Genomic DNA, 4665 nt, shown 5'->3' with positions numbered 1-4665 from the left:
AAACATATCAAAAAATTTATTTGGGAATTTATTATTTGTCGTTTTGGACTTCCACAGAATTTGGTAAGCGATAACGGCACCAACTTTGCTGACAAGAAGCTACAACAGTGGCTAAAAGAACTTCAAATCACCCACACCTTTACCTCAGTGGCACACCCGCAAGGTAATGGTGAGGTGGAAAGAGCAAATAAGAGCATCGTCGAAGGCATCAAGAAGAGACTATCGGAACACAGATCCGGCTGGGTGGACGAGCTTCCGCACGTCCTTTGGGCAAACAGAACGCTGAAGAAGGCCAGTACGGGAGAAACCCCGTTCAGCCTCACTTATGGCACTGAAGCCATGGTCTCGGTCGAAATTGGTCTACCCTCACCAAGGGTCTTGATTCAGCCAGAAGATAATGATGCGGAAAGACGGTTGGATCTTATGCTAACCGAGGAACGCAGAGACTTAGCCGCAGTGCGTGAAGAGAACTACAAGCGACAAATGCAAAAGTACTACAACACGCGGGTAAAACTCTGCAACTTCAAAATAGGAGACTACATACTGCGTAACAACGAGGCTTCGAACCAAGAACGCCCAGGAAAGCTGGCCCCGGTCTGGGAAGGGCCATACATTATCAAAGAAGTCCTGGGAAAGGGCGCATACCGGCTCGAAAGGCTCGATGGCACTCCCATCCCAAGAACATGGAATGGAGCTCAATTACGCAAATGTTATATGTAGATCAATTCCAAAACTTGTAAAGAAAAGGCCTAGAGCCACTTCTAATGGAAATGATTCTCCTTTCATAATGTGTTTACCTTTATACTTATGAACTTCCCACTGGTCGGTATTTACCGCATAAACGGGAAGAAGTAAGTCGTTACGTGTGGAAGGCGGCAAAACCCGCATAAACACAACGTTAAAAATAAGGGAAACCTACACGCAGGACAGATGTAAGTAAAGTTTAGCCATCCTTGTAAGTGCAAGTGACGGTCTTACCCGCACAATCACGAACAAGGAAGCAAAACTTCAACCTATCATCTACCACGTTCAAAGGTTATCCTAAACAAAAAAAAAAAATGAGGAAAACCTACACGCAGGTCAGATATGGGTAAAGTTTAGCCATCCTACTAAGTGCAAGTGACGGTCATACCCGCACAATCACGAAAGAGGAAGCAAAACTTCACACCTATTATCTACCACGTTCAAAGGTTAACTTATCCTCAAATAAGGTAAACCTACACGCAGGTCAGATGGTAAAGTTTAGCCATCCTACTACGTGCAAGTGACGGTCCTACCCGCACAATCACGGAAGAGGAAGCAAAACTTCACACCTATCTACCACGTTCAAAGGTTAACTTATTCTAAACACTTGGAAAATTGCTAATTTAAACTTAAGTATGTAAGTCATATAACGTTTATAAAGCAAGGAATCCAATGAATCAAGCGGTCTTAGCCGCACAAAGATTTACATTTCATAAATATTCGTTACAAGAATGGCCGGGTAACTACCCGCCTACAAGAAAGTAAATCTATACAAACTAAATCTATCCTAGTAGTGGGAAGGGATCTTCAGGATCAGGCTTCAGGGCCACTTCCACTTGGACCAGCGCCGTCAGTAGAGCGTGGCTGTTCAAGGTAAGCCTTAAGGATAGGTAGCCCGTCATCAGCAGCAGCAATTTCATTCACCTTCTCCACCACCGGATGCGGGAAGGCGGCGTATTGATTTACTGCTTGGTCATATATGGCTTCGGTATCTACATTGTACAAAGGGAAGTTGGATGGCGGGACGCCTTTCTCAACAAACCCTAGACCAAGCAGGAAGCCGACCCGTTCCCCATCCTCGTGAGAAGCGTTGAGGGCTGCGCTCATTGCATCGTCGTAGGATGTCTCTGAGAAGACCCGATGCACAACCTACATAAGAAAATATGCAAGTGTCAGCACCCTATCTACAAAGAAAAGCGTGAAGACATGAAAGACTTACCTGAGACAACGCTTCTCGAAGAAGCCATTCCTTGGCAACCAGAGCTTCTTGAAGGGCGGCTTGAGCTTGGGTGCAGGCGCGTTCGGCTTCGCTTTTGTTAAGATTGGCAAGTAGAACTTCCTTTGCGGCAGCCTCTTCGACGCCCTTAAGCTTCCGCTCGGTATGGTCAAGCACGCCCCTCTGGTCCAAGATCTCCTGGAGCTTCTTGGCATCTTCCATCGCCAAGGCATCATGAGCACGCTGGAGAGCCTCTAATTTGGCCTTGAGCTCCTCATTCTCCACACGCAAAGGCTCAGCAACGGCTTCAGCCTTGGTGGCCCTCTCGGTTGCGTTCCTCGCAGTCTCCTTAGCCAGCCGAAGCTGTTCGTTAACAGCTTGGGCAGCCTTGGAGCGGGCCTCGAGTCGCGCTTGAACCTCAACCTCGAGGGCCTTGAAGGCCTTCTCCTTCTCCGCAGCAGCTGCGGACAGCTTTTGGTTCTCCTCCCGAAGAGCCCGCGCTTGGGATACTTCCTTGGCGCGAGCTGCTTTCAACTTGTCGTTTTCACGACAAAGCAGCTCGACGCGCGGCTGCATCTGGGCTTGGAGAACTCGAAGCTCGTTGGTTAGCCTACCCTCCTGGTAGCTAGCCATGGCTTCCCCCAACGCACCATGGGGAGCAGCGTGGCGAGCCCAGTCCACGCACTCCACAGGGGTACGAAGGGTTGTTCCTCGGCGTATGTTCCATCGAGGAACATACACTTCATTGGAATCCGAAACTGCAGAAAACAAAAAGCAGTTAGGAAAAGATGATAAAATATATAAGTGAAAAAGGGCCAAAGGAACCCTACGCACCTGTAGGATCAATTACAGGCCGATAGCCGCCGAACCCATCACCTGAACCCAATGGAAATCCATCCAAGAGGTCAGGCAGATGGGAAGGTGGCGGAAAGATGCGAGAAGCCCCACGCGTACCTGAGGGACCAGCCGTCGTTGCCGGGGGCATGGTAGCAGCCGCCGTGGTCGCCGCCGCGGTCGCTGCCGCAGAATCTGCGGCAAAAGTAACCGCCGGCTCTGTGAAGGATGCTGTAAAAATCGCACTCACAGCCGGCGGTGACGTCATCTCGGCTGGAACAGTCGGCTCAGAATGAGCAACTGAACCAGCGGAAGCAGGCGCAGGCGCCTGGGTCGACGCCTCAGGTAGGCTGACCAAGCCTACCGTCATTGGCGGAGAGGTTGTACTCGGCCCCTCACCCTGGAATGCGCCAACATCCACACCTGCGTAAAGAAGAAAAGTGTTAAAAAGACTTGAAGATTAAACTACGAAGATAAAAGCTAAGAGTTGTACTTACGGGTTTTCTTGAGCTTGAACGTACGGACGGGCGGGGACGAACCCGATGGAGCCGGTCTCTTGATGCCGGTCACCGTCGTCGTCATTGGTTCTCCAGAGGTAACAGTCGTAGCCTCCGGAACAGTGGTCTTCTCACCACCGGGCTTCCCCGCCGCCTCTTCACTATCTGACTCAGTGTCAGATAGGAGCACTGGATCGGCTGTGGAGGCCGCCTTCTCCTTCCCTTTCCCGCCGGCAGCCCTCTTCTTCCGCACTAACGGAGGACCATCTGCGGATTCCTCAGAAGACAGGGTGTAAGGAATTCCAGCAGCGGGTACAGCACTGAGGGGTGGAGGAGAGAATAACGCCTTACCTGGCCGCCGGTGGCTCAGGATCTCGTGGCCCAGCGGATAGACCTCCACAAACCGATCCGCTGTTTGCTCCAGGATGGGCAACTCGTTCTCGTCAAGAGCACGAGTACCCACCCGCACAGGATCGTCAGCTTCCCGCGGGTACAGGAGCGACTCCAAATTGTTCCCCTCTGAAAGATAAGAAACAGTTAGAAGACAAACTCAAATCAGCAAAAAAGACAAGACATACCATAAGGAATAGAATTCAAACCGTATTCGAGAAGGATGGGGAACCGAGACGCCTCCTTCCATACCCGGCTCATCCCCAGCATTACCATCCCGGACTCCGGAAACCGGAGATTGGACAAGAGATATCTTCGCGAACCATTCCGCCTCCTGATAGCTGGAAGCGTGAAGGCTCGGAAGCGCTTGCCCCTTCTTGAACTTCATGGCAATGGGGATGGCGCGGGCAGAAATGTAGAAGAACTCCCGCTTCCACGATCGGAGACTGCGCTCGGTCGCGCAAATTTTCAAACCCTTGATCCGGGTTGTCAGGGTGTACCACCCCTGGATGCACCTCCAAGTATAGAAGGTCATCAGGCGGTCCACATAGGGCTCAATGCCCAGAATCCGGCACACCCACTCGAAATGGCGAATCTTGGCGATCGCCATGGGGTGCAACTCGGTCAGATGAACACCGTGCCTCTCAAGGACACGGTAAACAAACTTTGTCAATGGGAACCTAAGATTCCCATAGACAAAGAATGCTGCATAAACCCCGATCTTGCCTCTGGGGGCATCGTACACGGTCTGATGGGGTTCAGGAAACTCAGGCTCGAAAGGATCGAGCATGAACTTCCTAACAACATACCGGTACTGATCGCCGGGCAGAGCACACTGGCACTCACCAGCAGTACTCCTGTCATCGGTGGTAGACTCGAGATCATGTGAAGACATCTTGCAGAAAGAGCGATTTCGGGAAAATGCTTGCCTGAAAAGGGGAGTATTTGCCGGAAATCGCTAAGAAGAAGAAGAGAAGGGTGAAG

Source organism: Bidens hawaiensis, unplaced genomic scaffold (assembly GCF_021521415.1).
Source record: "Bidens hawaiensis isolate Kalapana, Puna unplaced genomic scaffold, B.hawaiensis_p1.1 tig00002866_1, whole genome shotgun sequence".
Classification (NCBI taxonomy): Eukaryota; Viridiplantae; Streptophyta; class Magnoliopsida; order Asterales; family Asteraceae; genus Bidens; species Bidens hawaiensis.
The sequence above is the reverse complement of the archived record's forward strand: the minus strand, read 5'-3'. Positions refer to the sequence as shown.